The following is a 19,980-nucleotide window of genomic DNA, read 5'->3' on the forward strand; positions in this document are numbered from 1 at the left end:
TTTATTAAAAAACATTCTAAAAAATATTCTGAGCTGGGGATCTTAAACGTGAGGTGGACATGTTGCTTTGGTTATAGTTTGCTGACCCTGATAGTCCAGTCTCCTCAGTATAATCAGTCAAAGCATTTAATATCTGTCAAGTAGTAGCCATCAGCATACAAAGGTAAAAACTGTGCCTGCCTTCCAGAGCTCTCATTCTAATGGAGGAAGTCACATGTAAATCAACGATATTAAGAGAAAAGAAATCAGGGGCAGCTAGGTGGTGCAGTGGATAGAGCACCCACCCTGGAGTCAGGAGGACCTGAGTTCAAATGCAGCCTCAGACACTTAATAATTGTCTAGCTGTGTGACCTTGGACAAGTCACTTAACCACATTGCCTCAAATAAATAAAAAACAAAACAAAACAAACAAAAAAGGGATAAGAAATCACACAGGAGGCAAATTGGTAGAATCAGAAATTGAACCCATACCCTCTTTCTTCCATGTCTCACAAATTCCCCTTTCGGTTATTATAGAATCACAAGATTGATTTGAAACACAAGCCATCACTGAATTAATTAAATGTTTGTTAAATGCTGAGAGTAAATTCATATATTGAAAAAGAGGGCTGGATATCTTTGATTTCAATTCTAAGATTATATAATGCTCCCTTTATTTATACCTTTCTAATTGTACTGGGTGTTATGAGGGATTTGAGATAGACCTAAGCAAGTTCTAGGGGGGGGGATGCATGACAAAATTTCAAGTTTAATATGCAATGTTGATGTTTTCTTCACCACGTTCTCAAATCTAACCAATTAATAAAACAATATAGCAATTTTTAATTTATAACTTTTGCCAATTTCCAAGGTATAAATGGTGACACTGAAATTCTGATAGCATCTGGCTCCAGTACCATCTTGACTACTTTTCACAGAATCTATAACAACAAATAAGCTGTTAGAGCTTGAAGGGACCTTAGGGGTTATGCAGTTCAATTTTCCTTTTTCTATTTACTCTCATTTTACAACTAAAGAAACTCCTGTCTAAAGAAAAGAAGAGGGGTAACCCAGAGTTTAGCTCTTCAGAATGATGAAAAGCAAATAGGGCCAATTTTAAGATGGGGCGATATAGTCACATGGAGAATAATTTGAGGAAATTCTTTACAGAGTGAATTTGGTCAAAATAATAAATTCACTTCTGTCACCTGTCATTCTTTTACCAGAGATTCATTTCTTCAAATCTTGAAAGCTTTTTACCTTCCAAAATCACTTAGGAGGATACAAATAACCTTGGGTGTCTTGTCTCTAGTATCTCAATTCTCTAATCATCCTTTAATCTTCCTAATGCATTGTTCTGATCTTATCACTCTTCTACTTAGAAACTTTCCATGGCTTCCTATTTTCAACTTATCCAAGCATCCTGATTGTGGTATTCAAGATTGTACACATTCTTTCTCTAATATTCCTTCTACATGACTTTGTTTCACTGCTCTATTTTCTGGCCAAACCAGATTATTCACCATTCCATTCCTTTTTCCTTCCTTGTTGTTATTGTTGTGCAATCTTTCAGTCATGTCTGACTCTTTATGACTTCATAGACCATAGTATGCCAAGCCCCCTGAGGGACTCATCTTGTGATATCATGCATTTTAATATTGTCCCTGATTTTTAAAAATTTTTAATAGTATTTTATTTTTATAATTTACATTTTAAATACAATATATTAACCTTTAGTTAAAAAAATTTGAGTTCCAAATTTTCTTCCTCTCTCCCTCATATTTCCCCTCTCTAAGAGGGTAAGCAATTTGATATATGTTATGTGTACAATCATGTGAAATACATTTCCCTATTATTCATGTTGGAAAATTAGATACAGACCAAAGGAAAAAAAACACAAAAAATAAAGGATAAATAAAAATAGTATTCTTCAATCTTCATTCAGATTCCATCAGTTCTTCCTCTGGATGTGTATAGCACTTTTTATCATGAGTCTTTGGGAATTTTCTTGGATCATTGTATGAAAGAATAGTTAAGTCATTTATAGTTGATCATCATACAATGTTGCTTTTATTATGTACAATATTCTCCTGATTCTGTTCATTTAACTTTGCATCAGTTCATGAAAATCTTTCCAGGCTTTTCTGAAATCTGCCTGCTCATCATTTTTAATAGCACAATAGTATTCCATTATATCAATATATCACACATATTCAGCCACTCTCCAAACTATGGGCTCTGCTATGAGGTTTTCTTGGCAAAGATACTTTTTAGTGTATTGCCATTTTTTCTTTTCCAGTGTGTTATCTCTGGACAGAATTCTCCATTATGATCTGTCTTTCTTGCTGCTTGACATGTTTTAAGAAAGTCTCATCCTGTCCTCAGTTCAGCAGCACATATACTAAAACTGGAATGATACAGAGAAGATAAGCATGGCCCCTGAACAAAGATGACATACAAGTTCATGAAGAAAGTCTCATCCTAACCACTCTCACTTTTTTGCTTTTGTGAATGTCTTCCTATATGTCTAGATTATAAATTTTGTAGTTCTAGGGTCTGTTTTGTTTTTGTCTTTGAATCTTCAATATTAATAATAGCTAGCATTTGTATAGAGTTGTATAGATAACAAGATACTTTATAAATACTATCTTATTTGATTCTAATATAGGCATTGTTATATTCTTATTTTATAAATGAGGAAACTGAGGTTGAAAGAGGTTAAGTGACTTGTATAGGATCCCATAGATAATAAGTTTCTGAAGCTGGTTTTCAATCTGACTCAATATTCAATTGTCTTACCCACTAGTTTATCCACTAGTTGGCCCACATAACAATCAAATGTATAATCAAAGGAATGGCCACTACCCACTTTCATCTGTTTAAATCTCTCTCTTCAGACTCAGTTACCACCTGGGCCAAATTGTACTTGATATCCCCAACTGAAAGTGATCCCTTACTGCTCCAATTTCTCATAACACTTTCTTTGAACTTTTGCTTTACCCTTCTCACATTCAGCTTATGCTGTAATTATTTGTGTACCTGTCTTATCTCCCCTATTATATTGTAACCTCTTTGAATAGAGACTGTGTCAGTTTTTGGCTCTCTGTTCCTAGGTCCTGGCAGTATATAGTTAGCACTAAAAAATTTACCTTGAATTGAAATGAGCCTCAGCAGAGATTAGAATCTGGATGAGAACAAAACTCTTCAAAATGGGGTACAGGTTCTTCCCACATTTCCATGCACATAGCCAGCCCTCAGTCAATATACTTGTTGAAAGTTTTGAGGGACAGAGGAATCTCTTCAAAAGTCAGATAAGTGTACCTAAGAATTTCTTCACATTATATGCTTTATAATTTTGCCAATGGTTGACCTTGAAAGTTGAATGGAAAGTGACAGAGAATGTTTTCAAAGTATATTTTTTCTTCAGAAATCAACAAAAATTGTGCAGAAAATATAAATCTGCATTTTCTATGTCTATTTCAGATGTATTTGTATCTACTCAATTTTAAAATATTTTCAGAAGACTCTACATCTTCCTTGGTTGGTTGCAGTGTTACTTGCTTTGGCACTTTACCTGGTAACTTTAGTCAATCAACTAAGCAATCAGCAAGCAGTTAATAATTGCCTAGGATATACTAGGTACTGCCCTAGATGCTGGTGATGCAAGCACAAAGAAGTAGACAATGGCTACACAAGAAACTTACATTCTAATGGGGAAGGAAACAACTGCATATATGAATACATGCAATATAATGTTACACGACCTCTCCTCAGCTTCCTTATTTGCAAAGTGAGTTGGACTTCTAAAATCTTTTCCAACTCTAAATTTATGATGCTATGACTCTTCTGAATGATGAATTTTTTTTATTATCACTTCTTGATGCCATTTAAGTCCATTTTCTGAACATTTTAGTTCATTCATGTAAATGAAATTAAAGGGCATGAATGCCTCCAAGGATGTAGGACCAGCAGGATTCCATACATCTTAAGATATGTAATTATTGTTAGTTGATAATGAAGAACTCAAATCATCCTATTAGAATTGACTCCAAATGATTATCATATCAACTTTTTAGATAATTAAAATATAATGAGACTTGGTTCTTCCCAATGTTTCATATCAAGAATACTCTTAGGAATCTTAATGTATTTTTTGAGTTAATTAGGTATACTGCTCCTGTAATCCTTTGGTGAAATTTGTCACTGGGAAGACATTATTGAGGGTGAAGTTGCAGATGTACTGATTTGTATGAAGAATTAAGAAAAAGTTCTCCCTGAAAAATATAGCATCATAGCTCACAGTCATCGTGGCTTCTCACAATATACTCTAAGATCTAATTGTTGATAGACCACCAACCACCCAACTATCCTCTGGGTTAGACCTATGGCAAGATTTGAAAACCTTTGTTGTCATTCATTTAGTCATGTCCAGCTCTTAACAATCTCCATGAACCATATTGTCCATGGAGTTTTCTTGGCAAAGATACTGGAGCACATTGTCATCTTTTCCTCCAAGGATTAGGGATATCTATGTATGTATATCTATATCTATATCTATACATGTATACATATATGTATACATATAAATGTGTATATGCATTTGAAATACAAGATACCCCAAAATTCTTAGTTCAGTTTTAAGCTTTAATCACTTAATTACATTTTTTCAGGACACTGAGTATATATGTGTGCAAGTGGGTGCACATATATTTATAGACACATAGACATATATACATACATATATATGTGTGTGTGTGTGTGTGTGTATGTGTGTGGGTGGACTTGAACCTATGTCTTTTCAACTTCTTCAACTGAGATCAATGTATAGCATGGAACCAATGTAAACACTAACAGAATGCCTTCTGTGGGGGGGGTAGGGAAGCAAGAATGGGGGAAAATTGTAAAACTCAAAAATAAATAAAATCTTTCTTAAAAAAAAGTATAGATGAATTTTTTTTGGATGACAACAGATACCTCACAGGCTACATCTTGAGGCAACTAAATGAACCAGTGTATAGAATATTAGGCCTGGAATCAGAAATACCTGAGTTCAAATCTGTCCTCAGACAATTACTAAGTATAATAACCTTAGAGATTGCCTAGTCTAACTTTCTCCCTTATCACATAAAAAAACTTTAGTTCTCCCTTTTAGAATGATTTAATGGGTCTAGAAACAAAGTTGAAAGCATTTTTATATAGATGACAATATTCAAATCCCTTCCTATTATTTAACTTTCCATTAGGACATTAGGATAGATTAATAAATTAGTTAAAAAACTTGTTTGAGGGATTTTCTGTATGTTAAGCCACCCCATGAGGGTAAAAGTGTGTCACATAGCCTCAGCTCTCAAACTTAGCTTTAACTGGGGAGACCAAAAAAATCCTAGAATAATGAGAAAGACAAGTGAACTTGAGTGATTCTGACTATATAAAAGGATTGCATTCAGAGTAGTGGGAGAGTAAGCAGGACTTATAGAAGAGGTGAGAGAATGCCAGGAAGGAGGAGACAAGTTGGACTCTGGTGGAGTTATCCAAGTGCAAGCTGATATCATCAACTTTATGGTGATGATAATGGAAAGGGAAAAAAGACTTACTATGTTCCAAGCATGGTAATAGGCACTGGAAATAGAAAAATAAAAAATGAAAAAATTCTGTCTGAAAGGAGTTTATATTTTACTGAAGGGAGGGAAGAGCATATACATAGATGAGTAAAGCATACTAAATAAATGCAAAGTAATTTTGTGGAATATGGGGGGGGAGAATTTGAGGACTTGAAGAAGCAGGAAAAGCCTCTTGTAGAAGGAATATTTGATATAAACCTTAGAAGTAAAAAGAAATTCCTGGAAGCTTCTTACTCAGGGAAGTTATGTAGTTAGATCTCAGCCACGTGCTTTAAGGAATCTCATTTGGGGAGCTATGTGGAGGATGGTCTGCAGAAAGAAGAGAATGGAGTTATGTTTTACTGAAGGGGGAGAATAGCCACAATAAGCCCTGGATGGTCACAGGGCTTGGTCACAGTTTCTTGAGTGTTTCAAGGACAAGCAGAGGTTACACAACTAGAAAATTACAGAATGAAGATTCAAATAAAGTTCCTCTGGCTCCAAATTCAGTGCTCTTTCCACTACACAAGACCACTCAAGTGGCTCTACATGAAGCTTTAGGACATGGATCAATTTGTTCATTGGTTGCTGACAAGAAGAGATTGTCAAAATTTATTAAATGCCTGCTATGAACTAGCCACTGTGTTAAGTGCTGGGGATACAAAAAAGACAAAAGACAATTCCTGTCCTCAAAGAACTCACAAACTAATGGAGAAGCAGAGACAACAAGCAAACAAATATTTAAAAACAAACTATAAAAAAGATAAATAAATACAGGCTAGGGAATGAACCTGTGATTTTACTGGCACTAGGCACTCCCAGATGAGGGAATTATCTACCAAATACAAGCTACTGCAACAGAGGATTGACTAGAGCAGTCACAAGTTAAATGACTTATCCAAGATCATACAGCAAATGTATCAGAGATGAGAATTTTACCTATGTATAACTGACTTCAAGACTAGTTCTAATCCAGTATACTATTCTTTTTCTTTCATATAAGATAAATTAGCACAAACATAATATATTTCAAATGGAAAGAAGTTGGTTGAAGAGGAATAGTGAATCAGACATTAGAAGGAATCAGGGAGTGCTTCTTAAAAAAGATGTTACTTGAATGAATTTTTTTCTAATTTAGTATTTTATTTTTCCATAATCCCATCTAAAATTAATTTTCAACATTCATCTTTAAAATTGAGCACCAAATTCTCTCCTTCCCTCCTTCTCACCCCCTACCCTATTGAGAAAGCAAGCAATTTGATATAGGTTAAACATGTGTAGTCATGTAAAACATTTCCATATTGGTCATGTTTCTAAAAGAAAATAAAGACCAAAACAGCCAGAAGAAAAATAAAGTAAAAAGGGATGCTTTGATCTGTATTCAGACTCTATCAATTCTTTCTCTAAAGATGGATAGCATTTTGTATCATAAGTGCTTCAGAGTTGTCTTGGATCATTGTTTTGCTCAGAAAAACTGTCCTTTACAGCTTTCAGTGTTGCTGTTAATGTGTACAATGTTCTCCTGGTTATATTCATTTCACATTCTATTGGTTCACATAAATCTTTCCAGACTTTTCTGAGAGTATCTAGTTCATTATTTCTGATAGCACAATAACCCTGATTGCCTCATATCCAGGACCATTTCCAGTTGTCCTGATTCATATCTGGCCACTGGACTCAGATGACTGTGGAGAAGAAAGTGAAGTTGATGACAGCACAGCCCCCTTTCACTCAAATCCAGGTCATGTGCTTGTCTTGACATCATGTCCCTGATATTATAGATAAATATCATCAGCATCCTCACTATCATCATTCCATCACAATCATATACCACAATTTGTTTAACAATTTTCCCAATTAATGGACATCCCTCCAGTTTCTAATTCTTTGCCATCAGGAAAGAGTTACTACAAATATTTTGTACATATAGATCCTTTTTCCTTTTGAATTTTCATCTCTTTTGGGATATAGACCTAGTGGTGGTATTGCTAGGTAAAGGAGTAGGCATAGTTTTATAGATCTTTGGGCATAACTGAACAGATTTTTAAATGACATAAGGGATTCTGAGAGGCAGAAGTGATATGGAAATGCACTCTGGGTATAGGGGAGGGTAAAGGCATGGAATGAATGAATGAAAAAAATTATCAAATGCTAACTCTGTGGCAGACACTGAACTAATCATTGGGTAAGATACAAATAAAAGCAAAAAGGCCAATCCCTGCCCTCAAGGAGCTTACATTGCAATAGAAGAAAGCAATCACTGTATAACTACAGTCGGAAAAGGAGTAATGGTGTTAGCATGTCATGGAAATGGTCAAAAAATGTTATGCAAACTCAATACCAGGAATGGACAAATTGAAAACTCAATTGGTGAAAAACCACCAGTTTACAGGTGGGAACTTCAAGGCTTGGGGTTATGAAGGAAACCCGAAGTTAAAATAAAGTCTCATTGTGTGATCCTGGGCAAGTCACTTCACTGTTTTCTCATCTGTAACATGATCTGGAGAAGGAAATAGCAAACCACTTCATTATCTTTGCCAAAAAACTCCAACCAGGGTCACAATCCGACTCAACTGACAATGACTTGACTGATATACCTCAAACTTGGGTTCTTTGGAGGCATACCCTCTTCTACCATTTAAGATCAGAAAGGAATAAGCACAAAAGAAGCAGTCCTAAAGCTAAGCTCAGGTTTATCTAGGTAGAACGTGTTTTCATGGCCATGTGGTTACCATAGAATCTAAGGCAAACCATTCATCCTTCGTCCTTCAAGGAAATCTGTTCTGACTTAGTACTTGCCCTGAAGGGAAGAAAGCTTGATAGGGAGATTATTTCCTTTTAAATATTCCCTAAGTTATTAGCTATTCCTATTAAGCCAATGATGTTTGTCCTTGGTTATCAAAGAAGATCTTGACATCAGGTAGGTGATGCCATGACAAGTACACGAATTGGAGTTGAGTGAAGGATGGGCTGGGCTAAGTCACCAGCCTTACTCTCTCCTCCAGTGTCATCTGGATCCAGTGACCAGATACGGATCAGGACGATCAGAGATGGCCCTGGATGTGAGTCAATACCTCACCTCAAAATGAAAGCCATTCAGTCCTGAGTCACACCTAATTAGAAATGAACTCTAAAGTTTGTATTCTGTCCCAAGACCCCAGAACATCAGTTCTGAGTCTGTCCTTAAGGGATGGCCCTTGTCACTCACACCCCCTTCCCCATAGTTAAATAGAAGTTCCCTGAAGATAAGAATGGTTTTTCATTTTCTCTTTACATTCCTAGGACCTAGCAAAATGCCAGAAAAAAAGTAAGAAAGAAAGGCACAAGTATTTTTTGAAGTATCTATTGTGCTAAGTGCTTTACAAATATTTTATTATCATAACAACTGGGGAGGAGGTGTTGTTATTGGGGGGTTTTTTGGTTTTGTTTTTAGGCTTTACATTTGTAATCATGTGAAACATAGATCAAAATTGAACATTCAGGAGAGAAGAATCAGATCCAAATGGAAGAGAGAAAAAGAGAGATATAATAAAATTACATAATATATGACTTTTTTTAAAAAATTGAACATAATAAGCTTTGGTCTTCATTTAAATTTCATAGTTCCTTTTCTGGATATGGATTGTATTTTTCCCTCATGAGTCTTTTAAAATTGCCCTTCTACTGAAATGAACAAGCCCATCATGGTTGATCATCACCCATGTTGTTAGTGTGTATAATGTTCTTCTTGTTCTGCTCATTTCACTCAACATCAATTCATGCAAGCTCTGGTCATCGTCATTGTTGTTCAGTGATCCAGTCATGTTCAAATCTTCCCGACTTGGCAAAGATACCAAAGTGGTTTGCCATTTTCTCCAGGTCATTTTACAGATGAGGAAACTGAGACAAATAGAGTTAAGTGACTTAGCCATGGTCATACAGCAAGTAAGTATCTGAGGTTCAAATCTGAACTCAGAGCTTCCTATTTCCAGACATAACTCTCTATTCCCTGACCACCTAGCTACCCCAAAGCTTGGTACCATATTTCCCCATGTATAAGATGCACCCTTTTTCAAAAAAAATGGAGTCTAAAAACTGGGAGTGTCTTATACAGTGGTTGTAGATTTTTTTACTTGAATTTTCTGCTTTTTCACTGTTGTTGTCTTTGTGCTCATTGTTTCACATTTGTTACTGGTATATTATACTGCCACATTCTGCCCAGAAATGGCTCAGAAAAGATTTTCGTACAGTGCTGAATTCAAGTTAAAAGTGAATCCAGTTTGCAAAAGTGAATGGAAATTGTGCTGCTGAACTCCGGTTTGGTCCTCCTCCAACTGAGAAAACAATCAGAGGCTGACTGTGGAAAGAAGAAACCTGACTGAAAACACCCCAGCAGAAGAAGGTCATGAGAGGGAAGTCAGTCAAATGGCCTGATTTAGAGAGAGATTGAAGATATGGATTGAAGAGCAAAGGACCAGTGGAATTCCACAAAGATGGTTCAGCATGAGGCAGAAGAATTACTGATGAAAAAGAAGTTCCTGATTTCAAAGGAGGACACCATTGTGCTTCAGGTTCATGAAATGGAATGGATCAAGCATGCATCCACACACCAGAATTGCCGAGGGAGTGCTTATGATCAACCACAGACCAGAACACAGACAGGAAAGTGGTCAGAGCCTCTCCTAAGACAGGGATTCGTCATCGGACACAGATAAGGACAAACTAATGGATGGGAGTTTTGAAAATGAAGAGGAGTTGTATGAATTTTATGATGAATAAAACTTGAGTTCAATAACATCATATAAGACTTTTCTTTTTCAAATTCTGGGCCCCCAAATTAAAGTGTATCTTAAACAAGGGAAAACACTGTACTTTACAAATATTATCTAGTTTGATCTTCACAGCAAAAGGGGGGAGATGAGAGGGAGGGAGATAGGTGCTATTACTATTCCCATTGTTGCCAGGAAAAAAATGTAGCCCAGTAAAGGTTTGGGTGGAATATGAAAGAATACATGAAAAAGATATGAAAGAATACATGAAAAAGATCAACTCTGACCCAAAAGAAATTTTAGGGACAAAAAGGTTTAACTTTTTCTGTGATTAGTAGAAACTAAGGGGAAAGAGAGACTAAAGGTAGGAAACCACTGATCTCCAAGGAACCTAAACAATCCAGGCAACCAAAGCCACCATGGAAGGTTGAGCAGTAAGGAAAGGTATAGGAACAACATCAATGACATAAGCTACCAGGAGAGGATGAGCAGTAAGGAAAAGTACCTGAATAAGAGAAGTTAAATGAAGAATTATGCTCCCCAAGAGTAGACTAGCTTCAAGGAAGATGAGCAATCAACTGAAGAGTGAGTGAGCTTTTAAGGAGAATTTAGTGGGACTTAGGGATACTTAGGAAGATGTAACTGGGTGTGGGTAGCTAAAGTGCAGAGATGAGGTAATGAGAGACTTATTGATGAAAGGCAGTAGCTCAAAGACTCAATCCTTTCAGGCTAGGGACCATTGTTTTGTTGTTAAGTAAAAATACTTAAAGTATCTTAACCTCATCTCAATAACTTGAACAATGGAATGGGGAAGGGGAAAATATATGGTCAAGACAGAGAGCACTAATTAATAGTTATAAACCATATTTCTCTGTCCATTATTTCCCCTGTTTCTCTATTATACCATTGAGGAAACTGACATGACTTGTCCAGGGTCACAAGCTCATAAATTGTTGAGTCTAAATTTGAATTCAAGTCTTCCTGACTCCAAATCCAGTGCTTTATCTATTGTGCCATTTGGTTGTAATAGTAGACATTTAATCAATACTTACTGAATTTTATTGAAATAGAATAAATTTTCTACCAGACTAAGAACCAAAAGGGACCTCAGACCATCTAGACTAGATGTTGCTCTGTGGTTGAAGAAATTTAGGTCCTGAGAGGTTAATAGCACTTGTATTGTTTACTTTCTGAACTGGTTCTGCATTGCCCTTTGCAACAAATATGCCAGTACATGGTAAAAATTGTGATTTGGACATCAAAGAGAAAAGAATTGATTTCAGAAATGATTTTTTGCATAAAACTCAAAAATGCAAAGACTTATGTTTAAATTTTTGGAAATCAGTAAATCTAAATTCTACTTATCAAAAAAAGTAGAATTTCTTACTTATGGATAATTCCAAGGGACACAGATTGAAAGACCTTGAGGGTAAATTTCCCAGAAAATAGTCAATGCTCTTGCTACTGCCATCTAGTGACTATTGTGTGTCAATAAGATCAGTTATGAGGACAACTTTCAAAGAAACATATGGAATTTATTATTTTTTTAAAAAAGAAGCCATTTGTATGTAAAAGAGATTCATGGTTTCATATAGCCTTCCTTAACTGTTCTAATTTATATATGAAACAAATTCTCTCTTTTTTGGAGTTTTTTAGATTCAGAATAAAAAGTAATTAAAAAAGAGATCCGTTATAAAAACAATAGCCTATGTCTATTTTTGAATGATAAATCTTCTCTCCTAACTTCAGTCTTTGATGAGATTTTTCTAGTTAAAATATTCAAACATGTTCCTGAATTGGATTTGGCTAAGTGCCAAATTAATAAATATTTTTATGTGGTAGTGCAAAAAGATTCCTATGCTAAAATAATTGAAAGATGAAAGGGAACAGGACTGCTAAAAAAATAAGAAGAATGTTGTGGAAATGCAGTGTGAAACAAATACTTAGCTGTCAGATTCTTTGCTTACCTCTTTCCCCCAATCCCTTGTCCATCATTACAGAGAACTATTAAGGACTGCTTGTCATAAAGCCACAGACAAAAAAGGAACAAAAGAAGATAACTCAGTAGTTAAAGCAGTATATCAGCAACTTCCTTGGAATCACAGTTTTTCCAATTAGTAGTTAAGAGATCCCAGGCTATAGAAAGAGTATTTTCTAATTGTATTTTACATTAAGGGGCTGGATCTGGTGATCAGATAATTTTTGAAATTCTCCTTTCAGTGACTCTATTACTGATCCTTAGGATCATAGCTTTAGAAGTAGAAGGAAGTTTAGAAAGCATTGAATTCAACCTCCCTATAGTTTACAGATGAGGAAACTAAGACCCCTGAGAGATTAGACAACATGTCCAAGATGACACAGGTGGTAAGTAGTACAACCAGAATTCAAACATAATCTTTCTAGCTCCAAATCAAAGCATCCTTCCTATTTTATTGTTCACTTGCTTCAGTTGGGTTTTTCCCTGGAAAAGAAACTGAAGTGATTTGCCCTTTCATTCTCCAGCTCATTTTACAGATGAGAAATTGAGGCAAATAGGGTCAACTTAGCCAAGGTTGCATAGATAGTTAGTATTTGAGGTCAGATCTGAAAATGAGTCTTCCTGACTCTAAGCCCAGTGCCCTATCCACTGCACTACCTAGCTGCCTATAATCTTGCCTATACCCATATTGTTTTCAGTTGCTAATGAAATCTCTCAAAGTACTTTTAGATTCTTGTCTCAGTTTCTGGTCTGTTAAAAGTATGATCTAGTATTTACTAACCCTCCACAGAGGACTATTGTCCTTATAGGGAAATTCCCACCATCTGGCAATAATTTAATAGATAAGGTCAGAGGCAATAGAGGCTAAGTTGGGGGGCAGACAGCCAATACATTCAGAGGTGTGATATGAACTAAGGTCTTCCTGTTTCTAAGCCCACACATTTATGCCAACTTGCCTCAAGTACTTTGCTATTAATGTGAGAGCAAGCATTTAAAAATGTCAGCAGCAAATGGCAACCTTTATAATTCAGGAATAATAAAATGGAGCATAGGGATGGAGGATTCATGTAACATGAGCACTGCCCTCACATTGTTATGTGAGCAGTCTATCAGTCAGCAGTATAAATGTGTAAAAGCTTTACTTCCAGATTGTTTTTTATTAGTCAGTTGGTTACCATGCTGGGTTACCTTGCCCTTGCCTTTCATAACACTTGCCTAGGGTGCCCCATCTTTTTATTGGTGATTGCTTTACCTAGCTCCCTATTTCAGGTGGGTCTGAGCCATACTTCAATTTGCTCCCCAGATATCTTCTATGGCCATTGCTTCTGGAAACTATGAATAAATATACTTTCTAGTGACTTCACTCAACATCTTTGTAATATTCCAAATCAAAATTATTCTTCTTGACTACCATTCTCTTATATTGGTATTATCTTCCATTAGAATTTAAGCTCCTTAAGGGTGAGGATTGTATTTTATAATTTTAACCCCACAGATTAGCACTTGGTAAAGAGACTAAAGAGTGCTCATTCATGCCTTTATTGTTTCATAGTTATGAGGTCTTCTCAAGCTTTATCTTCTAATGCTGAGTCTGCAGGTTCCTAGTCTTTTGTGCTGGTTCTTGCCTAGATTTTCAACCAGGTTGTATTCTCAGGTCCTCTGCTATTTATTGAAGTGTTTTTAGCTTAAAAAAAGAAATTCAAAAGATATTGGTGTTGAAATAGTGGTGAGTTTCCTCCCAAATAAGGAATCTCCTTTATAATATCCCAGACAAAAACAATCATTCAACCTGCTTGAACTCTTCTTACGAGGATCTTATTATTTTCTTAAACATTCAAATCTCATGCCACAGCTGGATTATATTAATTGTTAGGGCACCCTTCTTACACCAAGCCAGAATCTGCACTTAGCTCTCCCATTTAGAATAGCATTTTCCTAAATTGAGGAGATCTTGATTTGGCTCCAAAGTTTTGTGATTAGATAGATGGACCACATTTCACTCCTGTCCCCCCCATAACTTGTCTCTAACACAACTATACATCCCCTAAAACACTTCCTACTTTGGTCTTCCCACAGCTTCCTTTTCCTATTATGTAGTTGTCCCAGACATGGAGTCCTTAGGTTGCTTATAACCAAATTGGACTCAGGCAACTACATCAGCAGTTCTGGTAAATTCCACCCCACCTTCCCAGTGTTCTCATGCCTTGTTCCCCATCACTTTGGTAGTGGCCAAAGAGTAAATCCTCCTCTTTTTTCTGTTAAGAGAAAAGAAACATTGAGTAACATGGGCTGAGAAGGCATAAATGGGCTGCAATTACACTATTTTCTCCTATGAACTTTGTTACATGAGCAATCAGCAAAATTCCTCTGAACTTTCCTGTTCCCATTCCCAAGGATATCATCCTTCCAGTCTCCCAGTTTATCATTCTCTTTATTTCCGTTGACTCTTCACTCAGCTGCTTTCTTTAGAATTATCAGTGTTCTCCTAATTTCTAAATCTAATGACCTTTGCTTAATCTTTATTCTTCTTGACATCTCTGCAGCATTTGATACTATCAGTTACTTTTCCTCTGAGATTTTTACTCTCTCCTCTCTGGACTGTCTTGATATGTGCCTTTCCTGGTTCTTCAGCACATTTGATGACTTTCAGTTTCCTTTGATGAATCATCATTCATATTATCCTTTCCAACTCTGTGGGTGAGTATAGTCTATTCTTCCTTTTTTTAACACTATCTTACTCAGTGATTATCAATTCCCATGTGTTCATTATCAACTCTTTCTTTGTTCTAACCTGTCTCTTATGCTTAACTATCCTTACTCACTCTCAGAATCCTTTTCAGGACACAGATTAGTCACCACTTTCTGTTGTAACCCCTTAATTTGCCTACCAGCTCATGGCTTCTCTCAGAAGTTTATTTCATATATGTTTGGCTTGTAGTTTGTATAAATAAAACTTGTTATCATTCCTTTCTAAATATAAATACCTTGAAAGCAGGAATGATATTACCTTTGTTTTTGTTGCCTTAGCACTTGTACAAACATTGGAACAAAGTAGTGCTTAAAATTACTGATTGACAGATTTCAAAAAAAATCTGAAAAGACTTATATGAACTGATTCTGATTGAAATGAGCAGACCCAGGAGAATATTGTACAAATTAACAGTATCATTATGAGATGATCAACTATGATGGACTTAGGTCTTCTCATAAACAAGGTGATCAAGGACAATTCTAAAAGACTTGTGTTGAAAAATGCTATCCACATCCTAAACAATTGAAGTTTGAATGCAGATCAAAGCAAACTTTTTCACTTTTAAATTCTTTTGTTTTTTCTTCTTATGGTTATCCCTTTTATTCTGATTCTTCTTTTACAATGACTAATATGGAGATATATTTCACATCATTGTATATGAATTATTTATGTCAGATTGAATGGCAAGGAAAGAGAGAAGAGAGAGAGAGAGAGAAAAATCCGGAACTCAAAATCTTCCAAAGAATTAATGTTGAAAACTAACCTTACTTGTAATTGGAAAAAAATCCAAAAACAAAATAAAAATGCTTATGGGTTGATTCTTTAGAAGTATTCTCAGTTGACCACATCTTCTAGATTCTTAAAATTCATTGAATCTGGTTAGTTACTAACCACCCATATTTATTCTCTGTAGCAATAGCTTCATCTAAGTGGTGCAATCAACAGTATTTCCATAAAAAATTCTCTTCATATTGCAATAGATTCACTACCACTATATGGGTACAATTGCTTTACAAAGATTCCTGCAGATCAAGTAGCCCAAGTTTTTCCATATTGCTAAGAAAAATATCATTTAACATATTTTTTCAATTATTTAATTCAACAAAAATCTATTAAGCACTCACAGTTTTCAGAGCATTGTTAAACAATGAATACTGTTTATATTAGCCATGATCCCTGCCTCTATGAAACTTTCACTCAAGCAAGGTGAGACAAAAATACAATTAAGTATGATACAAAATGATATCAAAGAATTACCAACAAAAGGTCCTATATGAAATGATATGACAAATGCTATTATTTCTGAAAAGAAGAAGACAGAATTTTTGGAGAAAGAGGAATCTGAGTTGAATTTTAATAGATGGGCAAGAATTCAACAGGTTAAGCAGGCTAAATGGTTTTTCTCAGTCTATACTTGTAGGAAAGAGAGAAGGAACATAGGTTAACAGTGGTGACATAAGGATCCCTATGAGTCACACATTGACTTAGAAAACAACATATCCATATTATCTATGTTTTATCTATATTCTATTAAAGGGAAACAAAATGGGTCAAATGACTGGCAAATTATAATCTATAATGTTTTGGTATCAAGTTAGAAGTTAATGTTCAATAGAGTATCTCAGTGATCTGTTCTTAGTCTGCTGTTATTTAATATATTTTATCATTGTTATGAGTAAAAATGTTACACTTAGCAATTATGTAGTTGACACAAAACTAGAAAAGATAATTGTCACATTGAGTGACAGAATTCCAAAAGATCTGAAAATGATAGAGGGTGGTAACTAAAACCTTTCCCTTTCTCCCAGTATATTTCTTTCTTGCCCATTAACTCCATCTTTTCAATATATTTTAACTTCAAATTCAACTACCTCCTTTGCCTTGTCTATATATGCTCCTTCTAATTGCCTTAACAAATGAGAAGGTTCATATGATTGATAAAGTATCATCTTCCCATGCAGGAATGCAAGCTGTTCAAGATCATTAATTCCTTCATAATTTTCCCTTCCTGTCCACCCTCTCTATACTTCACCTGAGTCCTGTACTTGAAGACTAAACTTTCTGTTCAGCTCTGGAAAGTTTGAAAGTCCCCTATTTCTTTGAATGTCCATCTTTTCCTATGAAAGGATATGTTCAGTTTTTCTGGCTAGTTGATTCTTTTCTTTTCTTTCTTTTTTTTAGGTTTTATCAAGGCAATGGGGTTAAGTGGCTTGCCCAAGGCCACACGGCTAGGTAATTATTAAGTGTCTGAGGCCGGATTTGAACCCAGGTACTCCTGACTCCAGGGCCGGTGCTTTATCCACTGTGCAACCTAGTTGCCCCCCAGTTGATTCTTGATTGTAATCCAAGCTCTTTTACCTTCCAGAATATCATATTCCAAGCCTTACATGTCCTTATTGTAGAAGCTGCTAAATCTTGAATGTAGCTTCATGGTATTTGAATTATTTATTTCTGGCTGCTTGTAATATTTTCTCCTTGACTTGGGATTTCTGAAATTTGGATACAATATTCCTGGCAGTTTTCATTTTGGGATCTCTTTGAGGAATTGATTAGTGGATTCTTTTGATTTCCATTCTTTCCTCTGCTTCTAGGATACCAGGGCAGTTTTATGGATTATTTCTTGAAAAATGATGTCTAGGCTCTTTTTTTTTGGTCATGACTTTCAGATAGTCCAATAATTTTTTAAATTAAATCTCCTGGATCTGTTTTCTAGATCAGTAGTTTTTCCAATGAGATATTTCACATTTTCTTCTAGTTTTTTCCTTCTTTTGGTTTGGTTTTGTTTCTTATTTCTCACAAAGTCATCAGCTTCCCTTAGATCTATTCTACATTTTCTTCAGAGATATTTTTTTATCTCCTTTTCCATCTAATCAAGTCTGCTTTTTAAAGCATTCTCCTCCTCATTGACCTTTTGGACTGTTTTTTCCATTTGGCCCAAACTGGTTTTTAAAATGTTATTTTCTTCAGAAATTTTTGTAATTTCTTCACCAAACTGCTAGGTGGAGCAGTGAATAGAACACTGCTGATAGATTCAGGAGGTTGAGAGTTCAAATCCAGCCTCAAACACTTGACACTTACTAGCTATGTGACTTTGGACAAGTCACTTAACTCTGATTGCCTCACATCCAGGACTATCTCCAATCTTCTTGATTCATTTCTGGCCACTGGACCTAGATGACTCTGGAGGAGAAAGTGAAGCTTGTGACTTAGCACATTTCCCCCCTCCCCCCATCACTTCAAATCCAATTCAAGTGCTTGTCATGGCATCATATCCTTAATATAATTGTCTTCTCAGAAGATGAAGGACAAAACTTTTTATTTTTATTTTTCATGGTCATCAGCTGCCCTTAGCTCCATTCTACATTTAAGGGAATTATTTTTTAGAGAGCTTTAGTATCACCTTTTCCATCTGGCCAATTTTGCCTTTTAAGGTAGTCCTCATTGGTCTTTTGGACTTCTTTCTCTATTAGATCCAAACTGGTTTTTAGGATATTTTCTTCAGTATTTTTTTGTATCTTCTTCACCAAGCTGTTTACTTGGTTTTCATTATTTTCCCACATAGCTCTCATTTCTCTTCCCAATTTTTCCTCTACTTGCTTATCAAAATCTTTTTTGAGCTCCTCCACAACCTGAGACTAATTCATATTTTCTTGGAGGCTTTGGATACAGAAGTTTTAACTTTGTTATCTTCTGAGTATGTATTTTGATCCTCCATAGGAACAAAGTAATTGTCTATAGTTGGATTTTTTTTCTTCTGTTGTTTGCTCATTTTCCCAGACTATGACTTGATTTTAACTCTTTGTTAAGGCGGGGCTCTGCTTCCAGGGTGGAAGACGCTCTGTCCCAAGCTTTGAGAGTTTTTGCAGCTGTTTCCAGAGATATCCCCCAGGAACTTTAATTCCTCCAAGGTCTTATGAGAGATTCTGACTGCTCTCATGGCCTGTGCTCTGGTCTGTGGATGACCACAAGCACTCCCCTCTGACCTGAAACTCTGAGGAGGTTCCCTGCTTCACTTTGGCAGTATTGGGCCCCAGACTGCAATCTGGATCTAAGTATGGACACAGAAACAGAGTCCTGCTTCAGAGATGGCAAAGAGACCTCTGCCATCTACCCTGATCTCCTTACCATCTGTGGGCTGAGTGCTGTGAAAGAGGTTTCTGGGTGGCTCCCCAGGCCTGTTCCTAGTCCTCGGGGGCTGGATCTGCACTGAGGCCTGCACTGGGCTGGAACTCCCCTTTCACTCTGGTACAGCAGAATTTTCCTGCTAACCTTCCAATTTATCCTTGGCAATCTCTGGTTTGGGAGATCTGGAAACTGCTTCCCTGGCTCCAGGCAACCCCAGGGGCCCAGGTATCCTATGAGCTGTTTCTGGATGACTGGAATCAATTTGCTCCAGCACAGCCTGGGCTGTGTTGCAGGTCCTTTTTAACCTCTGTGTAACAGACCCTTCCTGCAGATCTCAAGTTGTCTTGGGATGAAAAAGTGTTTCACTCAGTTTTGTTGTGGGTCTGTGACTCTACAATTTGGTTAGAGTCATTATTTAAAGGTATTTGGAATGGTTTGGGAGAGATCTTGAGCAAGTTCCTGCCTTTACTCTGCCATTTTGGCACCTATGCTTTTCTTAATACAACTCAAGAGAGTATTAAATTTTTTTGAATCATGTTAAGCTTCCAGTCCACTAAAACTTCAAGATATTTTTCAGATAATTGAATTATATATGACTGTGACCCTCCCATCTTACACTTAGAAAGCTGATTTTTTTAAAAAATTTACTGGTAGAATGTTATATTTATTTCTCCTAAATTTTTCCATTTTAAATTTATTCCCCATATTCTACCATGTTCTTTGGGACCAGTCATCTAACATGATAATTATTTTTCCCAAATGTCAATCTACATATTTGATAAGTATGCTATCAATGAT

General features: G+C 36.0%; 1 non-coding gene across 1 annotated transcript; it reads left to right on the forward strand.

Moving 5' to 3' along the window:
• Positions 1-2,356: 2,356 nt before the first annotated feature.
• On the forward strand, positions 2,357-2,463 carry LOC141494640 (U6 spliceosomal RNA). Its single transcript, XR_012470530.1, has one exon. It is a non-coding gene; the product is annotated as a U6 spliceosomal RNA (small nuclear RNA).
• The last annotated feature ends 17,517 nt before the right edge of the window (positions 2,464-19,980 follow it).

The sequence above is a fragment of the Macrotis lagotis genome, chromosome 7 (genome assembly GCF_037893015.1).
Source record: "Macrotis lagotis isolate mMagLag1 chromosome 7, bilby.v1.9.chrom.fasta, whole genome shotgun sequence".
In the NCBI taxonomy this organism is placed as follows: Eukaryota; Metazoa; Chordata; class Mammalia; order Peramelemorphia; family Peramelidae; genus Macrotis; species Macrotis lagotis.